The sequence below is a fragment of the Vulpes vulpes genome, chromosome 12 (assembly GCF_048418805.1).
Source record: "Vulpes vulpes isolate BD-2025 chromosome 12, VulVul3, whole genome shotgun sequence".
NCBI lineage: Eukaryota > Metazoa > Chordata > Mammalia > Carnivora > Canidae > Vulpes > Vulpes vulpes.
In genome coordinates this window covers 69,832,535-69,850,913 of record NC_132791.1, presented here as the reverse complement: position 1 = coordinate 69,850,913, position 18,379 = coordinate 69,832,535, and the positions used below count along the sequence as shown (strand labels likewise).

Below are 18,379 nucleotides of genomic sequence, written 5' to 3'. Positions count from 1 at the left end.
AGGCAGCCTCCACGTGTGAGAGATCTGACTATCCTGAGCACACAGTGCTGTGTGAGGAGGCGCCTGGTCATGGGGGAGGGCGAGCCACCACAGGAAGGAGCAAGTGAGGCAGAGATAGTGAATGACACTTGCTTGGATCTCGTAGCCCACCCAGCCCAGAAAACAACTGAATTTGGCTGCGTGAGTGACCCCAGCTGGTGCCACCAGGATCGGAAACAAGCATGTAGGACCCCTCATCGCTGCCTTAAGTCATTTCATTTTGAGTGGTTTGTTACAGAACAACATATACCCCAAACACAAGTGTTTTCTTTGCACTTAATGGTAATAAAAATAGAAGGGGAGCATTTTGGAAGGCCCTATGTAAATGAATTTTCTGTTTACTGTCTCCAGGTTAATTGAAGTGCAAAGCCAATCAAACCCATATTGCTGAATATTCAAAAGAAAATTAATTTTTTAAACACTTTTGATTTTATTAAAGAAAGTATAAAATGTCAAATTCTAGACTTTTAAACACAATTCTTTTAAGAATCCATTGTCTCTTCATAGTGGGCCAGCATTTTCCCAGTATTTCTGGATATTCTAAATAGTGTAGCTCTAAAAAAATCTTGATATCTTTGAATAGGCTGGCACCACTTTTCAACAAGGAGATTAATAAAACTTCTTGAGTTTTCCTTGGGGTTTCCCCAACTTTTTTTCCATTTCTTTTCTTAGTCTATTTGCCTCATACTTCTCAGCCATTGCCACAAGTTCCTCTGGGATGCTCTGATGTGCTCTTTCCAGAATATTAATTAACTTGCCAGCAACTTCCAGTCATTTCTAGTGAGGAATGTAATAGATATCCCCGTCTTCCCTGCTTTTCCAGTATGCCCCACTCTGTGTACATATTCTTCGATGTTCCGGGGGGAATCGTAATTATAGACATGTGCGATATCGTGGACATCGAGACCTCTCAATGCCAAGTCGGTGGCAATCAATATTCTTACTTTACCTGTTTTAAAGTTTTCTAATGCTCTCTCAGTCACACTGTTCTCGATTGCCATGAAGAGATTTTACTGATACATGTTGCAGAATTAGGTCACTTGATAAATGGTTAGCAATGGCTTGGCTTTTCGGCTGACAAACACTATGACTTTGTCCTGGGGAGACATGCTTTCTAGAAAACATTGGATATGAGAGCGTTTCTCCTCTTCTGTGGTGACAATTATGTTCTGTTTTTATGGTACTTACAGCAACTAAATCCAAAGTGCCAACATACACAATCATTGGCGCTTTCAAATATGACTGTGCAAGTCGACGGACAGCATATGGCCAGGTTGCACTTGTCATAATGGTCTGCCTATCTGGGCGCACAGCTAACAAAATCTGAATTATCTGGGGTTCCAATCCCATTAGCATCTTGTCAGCTTCATCTAATACCAAGTAGGTTACACTTTTGAGGTTGATGAAGTTATTCATTTGTAGATCATTCAGCCTCCCAGGAGTTGCAATAACAATATCTACTCCTTTTTTAAGGTCTTGGATTTGTCCATTTCTATCACCACCACCATACATACACACACTTTTAAGGCCTTTATATGAATATTTAGAACATTCAGCTTCTACCTGAAGTGCTAATTCCCTCTTGGGTGTGAGGACTAACATGCTGGGTCCATTCCTTTTTTCTCTAATTATAGGCTGTACGTCCAAATGAATGAATCCAGGCATTAAGTAAGACAACGTCTTCCCCATTCTGGTTTGAGCTACTCCAATGAGATCTATTCCTTGTAGAACTATTGGCCATGCCTATGACTAGATTGCGTTGGCTTTTGAAATCCTGCCCTTTTAAAGTTTTCCATAACTTCTGGATAATACTGAAAAGCATCCTAAAATTTACAAGTAGGATTGGGTATATGGAGCTCCTGGCCTTCTTTCAAGTCATCACACATTATATTATTATTTTCTTTCTTCTAAGAGTCTACTTGCTCTTGTGACATTGAACTTGTTGTTTCTGATTGCCTATAAAAGTTTTTCTTAATCGGAGGTAAGTCAGTTCTGGGTTTCAAATTGTAATTTTCTTGTTTTTGAACAAGATTATCTATCACTGTTTTGGCCTTTGCTTGCATCACCCTGTTCCCAAAAATTCTGACCTCTGCTTCTGGAAAAGCTTTTATTTTTCGTGTTTGTTGTACTTTGGATGTCTTTTATTTTGGACCCCCCACGACCGATCACAGCGCTGACCCACACGTTCTTCAATCCAAAGCAGAGTGGCGGTTCCCGGGGACCAGCGGCCACAGGCTGCTGGAGGCCGGAGGCCGCCCCTGCCACCCCTACTGGCCTCCCTACTTCTTCGATTCGGGTCCTCAGCCGACCTCCTCTCTGGAGCCCGGGACACTGCCGAGCTTCGCCGAGAAGCAACGACCCATGACGAGACGTTGGCACCTGCTTCTTGCCTTGCATGGTTCTGTAAGGAAGATCCCGCGTGTCCGATGTCGCTCCAGTCCGGGTCTGTACCACTCCATGGTGCCATCGTAGTTTTCTCGGAAAATTATTAATTATATCAACAGAATTATTGGTGATACTGTGCAAAGAGATTTCAGCCTTGTCAACACAATAGCTTCAACAATGCCTGCGCTTGCATCCTCTAGAAAGCAGAGCCCAAGCCAGGGTTCAGAGCACTGTCAGTTTGTCCAGGATGTGCAGTCCAGGAGTGTGGGGGTGAACAAGGCAAGAGAAAAGGTAAGGTGATGCTGTTCAATGCCACATATATTCTCACTAGCTGCGCTGACCAGTGAGCTGAGTGGGATAGGGCATGCTGTGTCACTGCATGCACGTTTTACTTGGCATGTGGGACTTCTCCAGAAGGCTTGCAAGGAAGAACTATTCTGTGGGGTAGTTTATGGAAAGAAAAAGAAAGAAGAACATAGCTTTTTTTTATTTCTTATTGAGCACCTCTTACCCCATGGAGAGGCTGATGCCAGATACTACTGAGTGGCTACCCGGGGATCCAGGCACAGTGCCACACAAGTCCCCAAAGTAGAAGGATACCTGTGTGTGGATGAGATGCTCACCAGGAGAGACAGAGAAGAATAAAAGTTTGAGGGTATCTGATAAATGTTCTTTGGTTGGTTGGTTTTTACCAAAACAAATACCATGGGCTGTCTTTTTACTTCGTTTCTGTTCTTGCCAACTATATTCTGAAGCTGAGATGATCCACAAGTATAGATTCCAATTCTGCCATTAGCCATATGTGCAGTGGCCGTTCCAACACAAATGCAAGGTTCCTTGTCACTGGTCTTTTCCCTCCCAGTCATCCCACCAAATAGGACATTCTCCCTGGACATTTGCAAAATGGTCACAGCAGCTCTGTTTTCATCTTTGATCCCCAAGGTTCAAAGGTTCTTATTTTACGGTTTTGCAGAGCTAAGTCTTTGTGGTAGAGAAGGTAGGGTGTACATGCTTTATATAGTCTTGCAATAAGTGGACAACTTTGAGCTGTCACTTCTGAACTTCCTTCTTGATGAGGTGTTACCTCTTTTCCTCATCAGGTCTTTTTTTTTTTTTTCAACAGGGAAGAAAAAAAACAGAGAAGGAGATTTCAAATGTAAATCTCAAGGAATGTTCTCTTATTTTATGAGGCTGGGTGGTTACTACATATCAATAGCATTTTTTAAAATATTTTATTTATTTATTCTTCAGAGTCAGAGAGAGGGAGAGAGGCAGAGACACAACACAGGCAGAGGGAGAAGCAGGCTGCATGCAGGGAGCCTGACATGGGACTTGATCCCGGGTTTCCAGGATCACGCTCTGGGCTGAAGGCGGCGCTAAACCGCTGAGCCACCAGGGCTGGCCAAGAATGTGCATGGTCTTTGGAAAAGAGAAGCCCTACACCTGGGGTATCATTTTCTGGTGACAATTGCTGCATTCACCTTATTCTCAAGTGAAGGAGATTTGGCATGCATTTGACGTCCAGGGAATAGTCTCTGCTTCCTAGGAGGATGGATTTTCTAAGTGTCCCCCTGAATGAGTGATAGGTTTTTGGACCCAATGGTTGCTGCTGAATGGAACATAAACTCTGTATGTGAACCTAACAGAGGCATTGCTTTATTTGACTCTTTGCTTTAGTAAATGAAAGAAATCCAGTTCCAGCAGACACAAAAAAGAGAATAGGTTGGCTCAGAGAAGACAAAAAGCTGTGTGTAGGACCAACTGTATCCAGGATTGAAGCAGTCATATAAAAAAATCCTCCCCCTTTTGCTTTTCTTTTTTTAAATTTAAGTTTGATTTGCCAACATATAGTATAACACCCAGTGCTCATCCAGTCAAGTGCCCTCCTCACTGCCCATCACCGGATTACCCCAACCCCCTGTCCTGCTCCCTTCCACAACCCTTTGTTTGTTTCCCAGAGTTAGGAGTCTCTCATCATTTGTCTCCCTCTCTAATTTTTTCCACTCAGTTCCCCTCCTTTCCCTTATAATCCCTTTCACTATTTCTTATATTTTCCATATGAGTGACATCATTTGATGACTATCCTCTGATTGAGTTATTTCACTCAGTATAATACCCTCCAGTTCCATCCACATCAAAGTAAATGGTGGGTATTCATCCTTTCTGATGGCTGAGTAATATTCCATAGTGTATATAGACCACATCTTCTTTATCCATTCATCTGTTGAAGGACATCGTGGCTCCTTCCAGCTTGACTATTGTGGACATTGCTGTTATAAACATTGGGGTGCAGGTGTCCTGACATTTCACTGCATCTGTGTATCTTTGGGGTAAATCCCCAGTAGTGCAATTGCTGGGTCGAAGGGCAGTTCTATTTTTAACTTTTTGAGGAACCTCCACACAGTTTTCCAGAGTGGCTGTGCCAGTTTGCATTCTCACCAACAGTGCAAGAGGGTTCCCCTTTCTCCACATCCCCTCCGACATTTGTTGTTTCCGGTCTTGTTAATTTTCCCCATTCTCACTGGGGTGAGGTGGTATCTCATTGTGGATTTGATTTGTATTTCCCTGATGGCAAGTGATGTGGAGCATTTTCTCATGTGCTTGTTGGCCACGTGTATATCTTCTTTGGTGAAATTTCTGTTCATGTCTTCTGCCCACTTCATGATTGGATTGTTTGTTTCTTTGCTGTTGAGTTTAATAAGTTCTCTAGAGATCTTGAATACTAGCCCTCTATCTGATAAGTCATTTGCAAATATCTTCTCCCATTCTGTAGGTTGTCTTTGAGTTTTGTTGACTGTTTCTTTTGCTGTGCAGAAGCTTTTTATCCTGATGAAGTCCCAATAGTTCATTTTTGCTTTGTTTCCCTTGCCTTCATAGATGTATCTTGCAAGGAGTTGCTGTGGCCAAGTTCAAAAAGGGTGTTGCCTGTGTTCTCCTCTAGGATTCTAATGGATTCTTGTCTCATGTTTAGATCTTTCATCTGTTTTGAGTTTATCTTTGTGTCTGGTGAAGAGAATGGTGTAGTTTCATTCTTTTGCATATTGCTGTCCCATTTTCCCAGCACCATTTATTGAAGAGACTGTCCTTTTTCCAAGGGATAGTCTTTCCTGCTTTGTTGAAAATTAGTTGACCATAGAGTTGAGGGGCCATTTCTGGGTTCTTTATTCTGTTCCATTGATCTATGTGTCTGTTTTTGTGCCAGTACCACACTCTCTTGATGATCACAGCTTTGTAGTACAACTTGAAATCCGGCACTGTGATGCCTCCGGCATTGGTTTTCTTTTTCACTATTCCTCTGGCTGTTCGGGGTCTTTTTTGATTCCATACAAATCTTATTTGTTCCAACTCTGTGAAGAAAGTCCATGGTATTTTGATAGGGATTGCATTGAATGTGTAAATTGCCCTGGGTAGCATTGACATTTTCAGAATATTTATTCTTCCAATCCATGAGCTTGGAATATTTTTCCATCTCTTTGTGTCTTCCTCAGTTTCTTTCAGAAGTGTTCTGTAGTTTTTAGGGTATAGATCCTTTACGTCTTTGGTTAGGCTTATCCCTAGGTATCTTATGCTTTTGGGTGCAATTGTAAATGGTATTGATTCCTTAATTTCTCTTTCTTCAGTCTCATTGTTAATGCATAGAAATGCCACTGATTTCTGTGCATTGATTTTTGTATCCTGTCACTGCTGAATTGTTGTATGAGGGCTAGCAATCTTGGGGTGGAGTCTTTTGAGTTTTCTATGTACAGTATCATGTCATCTGAGAAGAGGGAGAGTTTGACTACTTCTTTGCCAATTTGAATGCCTTTTGTTTCTTCTTGTCTGATTGCTGAGGCTAAGACTTCTAAGTAATATGTTGAATAGCAGTGGTGAGAGTGGACATCCCTGCCGTGTTCCTGATCTTAGGGAAAAGGCTCTCAGTTTTTCACGATTGAGAATGATATCGCTGTGGGCTCTTCATAAATGGCTTTTAAGATATTGAGGAATGTTCCTTCTATCCCTACACTCTGAAGAGTTTTGATCAGGAATGGATGCTGTATTTTGTCAAATGCTTTCTCTGCATCTATTGAGAGGATCATATGGTTTTTGTTTTTTCTCTTGTTGATGTGATCGATCACACTGATTGTTTTACAAGTGCTGAACCATCCTTGCATCCCAGGGTTAAATCCCACTTGTTCATGGTGAATAATCCTCTTAATGTACTGTTGGATCCCATTGGATGGTATCTTGATGATATTTTTTCCATCCATGTTCATCAGGGATACTAGTCTTTGATTTTGCAATCAAGGTGATGCTGGCTTCATAAAATGAGTTTGGAAGTATTTCCTCCTTTTCTATCTATCGAAGCAGCTTTAGCAGAATAGGTATTTCTTCTTTAAACGTTTGATAGAATTCCTCTGGGAAACTATCTGGCCCTGGACTTTTCTGTCTTGGGAGGTTTTTGATGACTGATTCAATTTCCTCCCTGATTATTAGCCTGTTTAGGTTTTCTATTTCTTCCTGTTCCAGTTTTGGTAATTTGTGGTTTTCCAGAATGCATCCATTTCTTCTAGATTGCCTAATTTATTAGCATATAGCTGCTCATAATACGTTTTTAAAATCGTTTTTTATTTTCTTGGTATTGGTGGTGATCTCTCCTTTTTCATTCGTGATTTTATTAATTTAGGCTGGCTAATGGTTTGTCTTATTAATTCTTTCAAAGAACCAACTCCTGGTTTTGCTGATCTGCTCCACAATTCTTCTGGTCTCTATTTCATTGAGTTCTGCTCGAATATTCATTATCTCTCTTTTCCTGCTTGGTCTGCTTGGTGTAGGCTTTACTTGCTGTTCTTTCTCTAATTCCTTTAGGTGTGAGGTTAGTTTGTGTATTTGAGTTTTTCCCAATTTTTTGAGGGAGGCTTGTATTGTGATGTATTTCCCTCTTAGGACTGCTTTTTCTGTATCCCAAAGATTTTGAATGGTTGTTTTTCATTTTCATTAGTTTCCATGAATCTTTTTAATTCTTCTCTAATTTCCTGGTTAACCCATTCATCTTTTAGGATGCTCTTTAACCTCTATGTGTTTGGGTTTCTTCCAAAATTCATCTCATGATTGAGTTCTAGTTCAAAGTATTGTGGTCTGAAAATATGCAGGGGACAATCCCTATCTTTTGGTATCAGTTGAGACCTGATTTTTAACCCTGTATGTGGTCTACTCTGGAGAAAGTTCCATGTGTTCTTGAGAAGTATGTGTATTCATTTGCGTTCAGATGCAAAGTTCTGTGTGTATCTGTGAAATCCATCTGGTCCAGTGTATCATTTAAAGCCCTTGTTTCTTTGGTGATGTTCTGCTTAGAAGCTCTGTCATTTACAGAAAGTGCCATGTTGAAGTCTCTTACTAGTAGTGTATTATCTAAGTATGTCTTTACTTTGGTTATTAATTGATTGATATACTTGGCAGCTCCCACATTAGGGGCATAAATATTCATGATTGTTAGGTCTTTTTGTTGGATAGATCCTTTCAGTATGATAGAGTGTCCCTCTTCATCTCTTACTACAGTCTTTGGGATAAACTTTAATTTATCTGATATGAGGATTGCTACCCCTGCTTTCTTTTGAGGACCATTTGAATGGTAAATGGTTCTCCAACCTTTCATTCTCAGGCTGTAGGTGTCCTTAGGTCTAAAATGAGTCTCCTGTAGACAGCAAATAGATGGGTCTTGCTTTTTTATCCACTCTGAAACCCTGCATCTTTTGATGGGATCATTTAGCCCATTCATGTTCAGAGTAACTATTGAAAGATACGAATGTAGTGTTATCGTAATACCTATTCAGTCCCTGTTTTTGTGGATAATTTCTTTGGGCTTCCTCTTTCTTTTACAGAGTCCCCCTTAATATTTCTTGCAGAGCTGGTTTGGTAGTCACATATTCTTTCAGTTTCTGCCTATCCTGGAAGCTCTTTCTCTCTCCTTCTATTCTGAATGAGAGCCTTGCTGAATAATGTATTCTTGGCTGCATGTTCTTCTCACTTAGGACCCTGAGTATATCCTGTCAGCCCTTCCTGACCTACCAGGTCTCTGTGGAGAGATCTGCTATTAATCTGATATTTCTCCCCATATAAGTTAAGAATCTCCTGTCTCGAGCTGCTTTTAGGAATTTCTCTTTATCTTTGAAAATTGCAAGTTTCACTATTAAATGTTGACGTGTTGAATGGTTTTTATTGATATTTTGGGGGTTCCTATCTATCTCTTGGCTCTGAATGCCTGTTTCCTTCCCCAGATTTGAGATGTTCTCAGCTATGATTTGTTCAAATATACTTTGTCATCTTTTCTCTCTCTCAGTATTCTGGAATCCCAATTAGACATATATTCTTCCTTCTCAAGCTATCATTTTTTCCCCCCAAGCCTTTCCTCATGGTCTCTGAATTGTTTTTCTCTTTTTTTCCTCAGCTTCCTTCCTTACCATCAACCTGTCTTCTATGTCAGTCACTCTCTCTCCTAACTCATTAACACTAGCATTTAGGACATCCAGTTTGGATTGTATCTCATTTAATCTGTTTTTAATTTTCGCCTTATTAGATCTCAATTCTGCACTAATGACCTCTCTAGAGTCCTTTACACTTTTTTTTTCCAGAGCCACCAGTAGCTTTATAACTGTACTTCTGAATTTAATTTCTGACATTGTATTGAAATCCAAATCTGTATCCCTGGGGCAGAGATGGTTTCCGGTTCTTTCTTTTGTGGTGAACTTTTCCTTCTGGTCATTTTGTCCAGTGCAGAGTGGCTGTATGAGAGGGCTGAGTGAAAAATATCAGCCACAATCTAAGTTAAATACACCCTAGATGATTCCAAAAAGGTCAGAGAACAGAAATAAGAGAAAAAGAGGAACAGAAAGAAATAAAACAAAAGGACCACTAAGGTGAGAAACAAAATTTAAAAACAACTGATAAAAATAAAAAGCCAAAAACAAAGAAGAAAAGAAAGAAAAAGGTAAAGAAAGAGGAAAAAGAAAAAAAATAAGGAAGGAGATGGTGGTGGTGAGGAAGTGGTAGCAGAGAGAGAATGTAGTCTACCTGAGGGGTCCTAGAGGGTGATCCTCTTGGCTTTGAGTGTATTTTGTTCTGTATGTTAGAAGATGCTCAATCCCAAATTTATACAAACTAGCAATGTTTATTGAAAGCCCCAACATTGACCACAAAACAGAAGCATTTTAAAATAGGGGGGCAGAATGGCAAGGAAGAGAGAATATAATCTCACAGAATGAACCAACACATTATTCCACTTGGTTCTGGGTGTATGCTGGTCATGTTTTAGAAGGTACCAACTTCCACCATTGTAAAACAAAACAAGGCAGAAAAAACAAAAAGCAGAAAACAAATACCCATATCTCTATATCTACCAAAATTAAATTGAATACTTTGAAAGGAATCCAGAAGTGAAAAATATATCTAAGACATGTAATTGTAGAAATATGAAGGTCAAAAAGGAAAAAAAATTAAAAATGCAGAGCTGGTAAAATACTGGAAATTTTTAGTCTGTAATAAAAATAAGTCGTAATGGAAAAAGAAAAAAAAAGGGGGTGGGGTACCCTCGAGTTCTATATACTATTTTCCATCAGACCTGGAGCTTTCCAGTGCTGCTTGGTCAAGAACTTGCTCTTCCCCCCTTCTTCCAGATGGTCTCCAGGGGAGGGGTCTGCTGTGCTGACTCTCAGGTGTGTGCTTGGGTGGAGATGCCCTGCCCCCCCACCAGGTGCCAGGCTCCGTGGGAGCTGTTTATCCTGGGAGGCCTCTGCCAGGCACATGGTGAAACAAAGAAGAAAAAACAAAAATGGTGGAGGCCAGATTTTCAGCTTTGGAGTCACACTCCCCCAAGTAACTAACCAAAGCTCCCAGTCCACTCTGGCCTAGGTGCTCCTGGGGCCAGTCCTGGGTGCACTGATGTGTACAGCTTGTGGGGTGCCCAGCAGCAGGAGTATTCTCACTTTCCTGTGCCCTCCCTGCCTCAGCCTGTCCCAGGGGGAATGGAGAATAGCCGGCTTTGTCCTTTGGGTACCCTGGGATCTGGGGCCCTGTGCTGCTGGACCCACACTCCTGGGGGCCACCTATCCCGAGGGAATGGGGTATAGCCACCTCCGTCCAGAGCCAGCCTGCCTAACTGACTGACTTCTCCCAAATGCCCTGAGGGCTGTGGTGCTCCAGCCCTTTACCAAGATTGGACCACGGTTTGTGGTGCACTTTCCCCCCGGCTCCCCTCCACTTATAGTGACTCTGGGAATCTTGAGGCTTCACTGCCCCTTCTGGAATTCTGCCCAACCTTTCTGCTGATGACTTTTTCATCAGGGAAAACTCCAGTGCAGATTTTTAAAGTTCCCACTTGTCCAGGGCTGGGCTTTTGTGCCCCAGAGGCTTTCACCGCCCTACTTTAGCCCTGCTAGTCGTGGTTCCCCTCCCCAACTTTATTCTTTTTTATTTTTATTTTTCATCTTTCGACCTTGTTAGAAGCAAAAACTTTTCTCTCTGTAGCATTTGGACTGTTCTCTTTTTTAATCTCAGGTCAAATCATAGGTGTTCAGGATGTTTTGAAAGTTATCTAGGTAAGTTTGTGAGACAGGGGAGTTGAGGACCCCTACTCTTCCACCATCTTGCTGTGAATTCCCCTCTCCCTTTTTCTTTCTCTTATATTATCTCTAACTCTTGGTTCATCTTTTGTCCATGATGGCTTCATTTTCTGGCATGATACTCTCTCATGGTTTGGTGACGTGCACTAGCAGAGCTATGGTTTACCTTGAATGCTTAGTTTTGCTTTAATGAAAATTCTAGGGTTGAGTTTAAATAGATAGGCCCTGTTCATATTTGGGGAGAATCAATAGAAAAGGGATGATTTCCCCTGGGAAAACTCAAGATGCTGTACAGAAAAAATGGAAAAGGATGTCAGGCTGGCAAAAGAACAAATACCTGCTGCTCTAGGAAAGGGGCTCACTACCTCCTGGTTAAAAAGACTTCAGCTTTGAGGACTCACATACCCAGTTTTGCCAGCTACCTGACAATAGACCCAAGTTTCAGGGGTAGACTCATATTAAGTGAGCCCAGAAAGACTGATGTATAAACCAAGTGCTGATGTATTAACTCAGTATGTGAGGGACATTCAAATAATCTAAAATTCCCATGTTGACAGAACAGTCCACTTTCTCCTCTTAGGCAAGCAACAAGAAAAAACAATCATAAGAAACTCTGCTAAAGGAGGATGAGTTGGAACAACGAGAGATAGTGTAATGGTCCACGGTAGAATCTGCCTTGGGAATCAGAGGACAGAGCAGCAGTGTTCCTGGGTGGTACACTGAGAGTCTCTGTGGCATTGTGGGCTTCTTTTCTGGCCAGTCCTTATCAAAGTTTGGCCATAACCCACTGCATTAGGATCACCAGGAACTTGACAAAAAGCAGATTTCTGGTTTTACCCAGACTTGGTGAATTTGAACCAATAAGAAGAACCTACATTTTCAACAAACTCACCTGGTTTTGCCTCTGTTGTATGTGAGTTACTTCTCTAAACTGAATCAAACCCTCTGTTCACACAATCTTTATGCTAGAAGGATGTAAATGATTAGATTTCTATTTAGTGAATCATTAAACATCTCTGTTTTGACTACCTTTCCTCACTCTCCATGTAAGGTATTTCTATATTCACTTTAATTCTGAAAACCTGATAAGAATGTAATGTAGAAATTTGGGAAAGAATTAAAATATCTAAGGGCTTTAGCAAAATCCTCTGTCAGCTCACTGCTGTTGTTTTTTTCTCTTCTGTGTATGTGTGTACATCCTCCATTCCTCCCACACAGGGGTCTGGGAATATTGTATATAGCATTCAATTCCTGCTTTATCTACTCTAATTTGAGAGTATCTCCCCATGCTATTCACTTTCACGGTATTCATGACTTTTTCAAAATTTCCATTCACGTTTTTACGGTTATAGTTTTGTTCCCATAGATCATTAATCCTATATATTGCGAATGGTTTTTACAAGGGTGGACGAATGAGATTTTATGTTTTACTTTAAAACAACACAGATAGAAACACATTTATTTTGTAAACAACAGTGAGCTTTTTCCAGGAGGGAGATTTTTTTCTTGTTGTTGCTTAAATATTTTATTTATTTATTTGAGAGGGAGAGAGAGGGAGAGAAAGAACATGAGCAGGGGAAGGGCAGAGGTGGAGAGGGAGAAGCAGACTCCCCACTGAGCAAGGAGCCCTACAAGGGCTCCATCTGGGACCCTGAGATCACGACCTAAGCTGAAGGCAGCTGTTTAATACACTGAGCCACCGATGTACCCCTCTAGGAGGGAGATTTTTTAGATAAGTTCTTGATGACAGAATATCATAACAAAGTCACAAAGGTCATGGTTGACAGTTAACTGTCACAAAGTTATTAAGTACATTTAGCCTCGTTACAGAAGTTGTTTACAAGCAAAAAACTGTTTTTGCCATCACATACTCTAACAAATATCTTTTCCAATAAATGGCCTTAGCCTTGAGATCAGTTGTCTTTAAAGATTAACAATTAAATGAATTTCTGAATATTACATGGAAGATTTGCCCTTTCTAGGAGATAGGCTTGGGCAGAAACTCAACTTTGAGCTTATAAGATATTGAAGGAATAGGGATTTAACAGAAAATTTATGGCCACATAAAAATGTTATGGCTACATATGGTCTGCAGTCCTATTGATTGACTATTCCAGGTCAGCTTTGGATGAAACCATTACCAGCTCAGCTGTGTACACCATCCTATCTGCTGTCCTTTGGTTTCTGCCTCACTCTTGCTTCCTTGTGATTCCATCCTGCCACCGCCCTTCCCCCCACCAAAAGAATTAGTGTGCTGCCTCTTCACCTGTTTATGGTAGTGGATAAACTACTGATTGACCTCCCAGAAGCACTTGTGTCAACATCGCTCCAATTTTTAAACATTGGATTAAAACCCTTTGACTCTAGATTTCCAGGACTTTGGAACCACTTATGGCTCATGATAATTTTTTTGAATTTCTTGCTAGTAAGATTCTGGGGCCAGTCTTATTTTTTGGTTCCCTCAATTCCTGTGGTCTCCACACTGGCCATGTAGGTCATCAGCAGTATAATTTTCTGGGTATAGGTTGAAAATCTCAACAGTAGTGCAGATTGTTTCGGAATGCCAATTGCCTACCTCCCATTCATCAATCCTAACTTGAGAGGTGCTTTTTGTTTTTGAGCCACTGTAGGAGTGGTGTGTCACTTGCTTCTGCCACTACCCACCATGGTTTGTGCCAGCTGCTCCCATTTGTTGTTCCCTCATCAGCTCATCTCAGCTGAAGGTCAGTAGTGTAGCAAAGGGAGGATGAAGTGGTCATGCCTGTCCCCAGGTGCATCTCCTTGTGCATCTCTTTTGTGATACAAAGATAGCAGTAAGAGAAAGCTGTATTACAATTTTATATAATAAGTATGTAATGTGTAATTTTATGTAACTGCCTTTAGGTTATTATAAGTTTGATTTATTGAAAGAAGGCATCAGCCTTTTCCTACCTCTTCATTTCTGAGTGAATTTGGGGGAGATAACTCAAACATTTACATTGTACCAAGATGCCATTTATTTTCACCATGTCCCTGCTAAATTGAGTACAATGGCAATCTCCCACTTCCTTAATCACATGTATACCTGCTCCGTTTTTTCCATTTCCCTCCTGCCTTGATAGTTTAGGCTGTCAGGATCTCAGCCTCAGACTGTGATGATTCTCTCCTAACTGGGCTTCCTGCCGATCTCACCAGGTTCCCAGCTCCCAGGCATCACGACATCTTTTGAAATGGAAATCTGGTCATGCACAGGGTTGAAACCTTTCAAATAATCCCAGTGGTTTCTGTGCCAGTGTGGAATCTGAGGCCCTAGTGGGTTCACCTCTATTACTCGCCAGGAGCTGGTTCTAGTTTCTGCAGGTTCAGAAGCTCATATTTTGCCAGTATTCTCAGTGATTATCAGCATCCTCAGAAAACTAATCCAACTCATGGTGATGAAGCGGTAAGCCCTAATGATAAGTGATCCGTTGTATCTGGCGACTGTAGCTATAGAGGAGCATGATCCTACAGATACATGTCATTAAGGGAGACAGACCTGGGTTCGTGTTCCCTAGTGGGTGACATTGGGCAGATGACCAAACCTCTCTGTCAGATGTCAGTGTATTTACGCAGAGAATTGTGGAAATGATACTTTTTATTACTGAGAAGTGTGAGGAATGAAGGCCTTTCCTCCATTCCATTCCAGGCATTCATATGGAAGTCAATTAAAATTTTCCAATTTCAAGTTGCCAGTTGATGGTAGATCCAGGGTGGAAACCCAAGCAGATTGCCCCCAGAATTCATGTGCTTCACCCCGGTCCTAAAATATTTTCTTAAAATTAATTACTTTTTCTGTTTTATTAACACTAGCTTGATGCAAAATAATGCTTTTTGTGAGATCTTGGGATTTGATGTGCTAGGCATTACACACACATATGTGTGTGTATTAGATTATATAAGTAAAGCTAATTAGTTGCAAACGGAGAATCCACCATAGATAATTTAAGCAGGAAGAATTTTTATTAAAGGATGTTAGAAAGCTCCCAGAATTTCTGGAAGGCCCAGAGAATCTACCTTGGGAGCAATAGTTCAGGAATCCTGGCAGTTCAGAAGCACACAGCCAGGGTGAAAGAGCCACCCCACTGACACTACTTCTATTAAGAACATTCTCGCTCCATTCCACCTGCCTCAGAAGGACCTTCACCACCTCCAGCCTTGTCAGGAAATCTGAAGCCCCACTCTGGGGGTGCCAGATCACATTCATTCCCTCACTCACATTTTGTGAAGGTGTGTCTATTTGAAAAAAACTTCAGTCACAAGCTTGTACTGTAGCTGAAAGGATTCAGGGAACGCTGTCTGAGTTTCCCACCCTCTAACTGAGGAAGGCAACTTCCAGAGGCCTGACATAAGGGTGAGGTCGAAATATGGTATCTGCTGCCACAGGCAGCAAAAATGCATTGGTGTTTCACTTGCAATCTTCATATGTACAGAGCCTGTGTACTGGGTTTGGGGAAGGAAAGAGAATGAATGTTTATCTTGGTGCTGATATGGAAAGCTCTCAGTAGGTGGTGGCCTTTGCTTTGAATTAGAGCATCTTCCCTGGGCTGCTGCTAGGAGGACACTATCAGGTTCTCCTCCTAGTCACACTCAGGGTGGAATGGTGTAATTGTGAAGCATGTGAGCTTTGGAGCCAAACTGCTTGGGTTCTCATCCAGGATCTACCTTTGGCTGGCTCCTGGAACTTGGAAAATTTAATTAAACTTTCTCTGCCTCAGTTTACTCATCTGTATCATGGAGGTAATAGTACCTACCTCATGTGGTAGCCACAAAGATCAATAAGCTAAGGGTACAAGGGTGGCTCCATCAGTTAAGCATCCAACTCTCGATCTCAGCTCAAGTCTTGATTTCAGAGTTGTGAGTTCAAACCCTGCATTGGGCTCCACGTTGGGTGTGGCACCTACTTAAAAAAAGATCAATAAATTAGTATTTTTAAAGTTTTTAAAACAGTGATTGAAAAGTAAGTGCTATAGGGGCACCTGGGGTAGCTCAGTAGGTTAAGCATTTGCCTTTGGCTCAGATCATGATCCTGGGGTCCTGGGATCCAGTCCCACATTGGGTTCCCTGCTCAAGGGGAGTCTGCTTCTCCCTCTCCCTCTGCCACTCCTCCTGCTTGGGCATGAGTGCTTGCTCTCTTTCTCTCTCTCTCTCTCTCTTGCGCTAGCGCACGCATGTGTGCTATTTCCATATCTCAAATAAATAAATAAAATCTTTAAAAATATATTTTAAAAAAGTAAGTGCTATATAAATGTTTATTATATAAACTCTGTGGTGCTAAGAATATCTATTTTCAGATAACATTTACAGCAGTTTTTGTCTTCTGCCTACCGTCTTATAGGGTACAAGACCATGCATGGCGACCACTGCTTATACAGTGACTTTTCTGTGGTCACTTATGAATAGGAGGCAGCTTTTTATTATAGTTTATGTGGCTTGGCCATCTGATAGACCATACACACACATACACATACATACACACATATATAAAATGAAATCCAAGGCAGTTGTAATAACTTCTGTGTTCCCTTAGCCAGCGTCTTCTTTGCCTTCAGTGGCACTTACCTTACTGGAATATTCCCACCAGTTAAGTGCCAGAGGCTTAGTTTGAGGAGTACAGCATTCTTTCTGCTATAGAACGAAGGATAAGCATGTGGGTTGTTAATTGGCTTGATTGTATTTTCCCTAATTCATTTGCACAATTTCTTTGCCTTGGAGTAGCTTCTCATATGCCTGACCTATTCACTCTTTTCCTATGAATCTGCATTCTAGACTTCATTCTGATCGTTCGATTACTATGGACTTCACTGATGGCTCTTGAGAGTATTTCTGTGGTTATAACTTACTGTTATAATAACCTTCTTAGAATCTGGTTCAGTGTGGAAAAAAGAGCCTTACCTTTTACAGTCCCACACACCTAAGTAATAGTAAAACAACTGTTTCCTGCCTATGCTTACTTCCCTCTCTGTCTGTGACCACCATCTCCTCCCTACAAAATAAATATATGTCAGCAGAAAATCACATTTAATTCACTACTTACATTTGTCTTTGAGACCCCTTGAAAGCAGGTCTATGATCTGTTATACAAGATGTTCAATAACTATGAATAACTAGTAAATTGGATGGTAAATACAAATAAAGCTATTTCAGGCAAAAAAGAAAGCAATATGGTGTATCCACCTCCATGATAAAAAAATAAGCTGTGCCTAACACTTGCTTAAACAAACAACTAGAAATTCAGTAGACAAAATATGATTTCCTTACTTGGTCCACTGTAACAAGGGGTTCCATTTGAATATGTTCTGGTGGTTAAATGGAAATTAATTTTCCTTTGAGCTTCTCAAGATGGGCCTCTAGGGTTAATATCTACAACTTCCAGAATTCTGCTTGAGATTTATTGGAGCTTCTATTTTGTCTTTTAAAGATTTTACTTATTTATTCATGAGAGACACAGAGAGAGAGAGGCAGAGACAGAGGCAGAGGGAGAAGCAGGCTCCATGCAGGGAGCCCGATGTGGGACTTCAGGATCACACCCTGAGCTGAAGGGAGATGCTCAACCACTGAGCCACCCAGGTGTCCCATGAAGCTTATATGTTTTTCGAAGAGAAATTCCCTTTCTGTTTTAAATTGCCTAGTTGATTTTTTATTTTCTGTGAGGGTCTAAGAAGGGAATTTGTATTGAGATATAATTGACATAGAACATTAGTTTCAGGTATACAACATAGGGATTTGCTATTTGTGCATATTATAAAATGATCACCCCAGTAAGTCTAGTTAACAATTGTTACTACACATTATACATTTTTTTCTCATGATGAGAACTTTTAGGATCTACTCTCTCAGCAACTTTGAAATATACAATACTGTATTATTAATTATGGTTCCCATGTTGTACATGACCTCCCCATGACTTATTTTATAACTGAAATTTTGTACCTTTGACCTTTTCCACTCATTTTTCCCATGCTGTACCCCCTGCCTCCGGGAATTAGCAATCTTGTCTCTGTATCTGAGTTCAGAGTTTGTGTGTGTGCGTGTGCGTGTGTGTGTGTGTGTGTGTGTGTCTGGGTGTGTGTTATTGTTTTCTCTTTTTTTAATTCTACTTGTAAGTGAGATCATATAGTATTTGTCTTATTCACTCTGACTTATTTCATTTAGCATCACTTAACATAATGCTCTCAGGGTCCGTCTGTGTTGTCACAAATGGTAAGATCTTTCCTTTTTATGGTGAAATAATATTCATGTGTGTGTTTGTGTGTGTGTGTGTGTGTGTGTGTGTATTCAATGATGGACACTTCAGTTGTTTCCATGTCTTATCTATCATAAATCGGCTGCAATGACCTTGGGAT

The 18,379-nt window shown here is 40.9% G+C and overlaps 1 protein-coding gene and 1 pseudogene across 2 annotated transcripts in view; one reads left to right on the top strand and one right to left on the bottom strand.

Annotated features, from left to right (window-relative positions):
• The window catches only part of KCNN2 (potassium calcium-activated channel subfamily N member 2), a 442,631-nt gene that overhangs the window by 10,050 nt on the left and 414,202 nt on the right, over positions 1–18,379 (top strand). The gene's annotated exons all lie outside the window — the stretch shown is intronic.
• Positions 649–2,506, bottom strand: LOC112932458 (probable ATP-dependent RNA helicase DDX43 pseudogene; annotated as a pseudogene).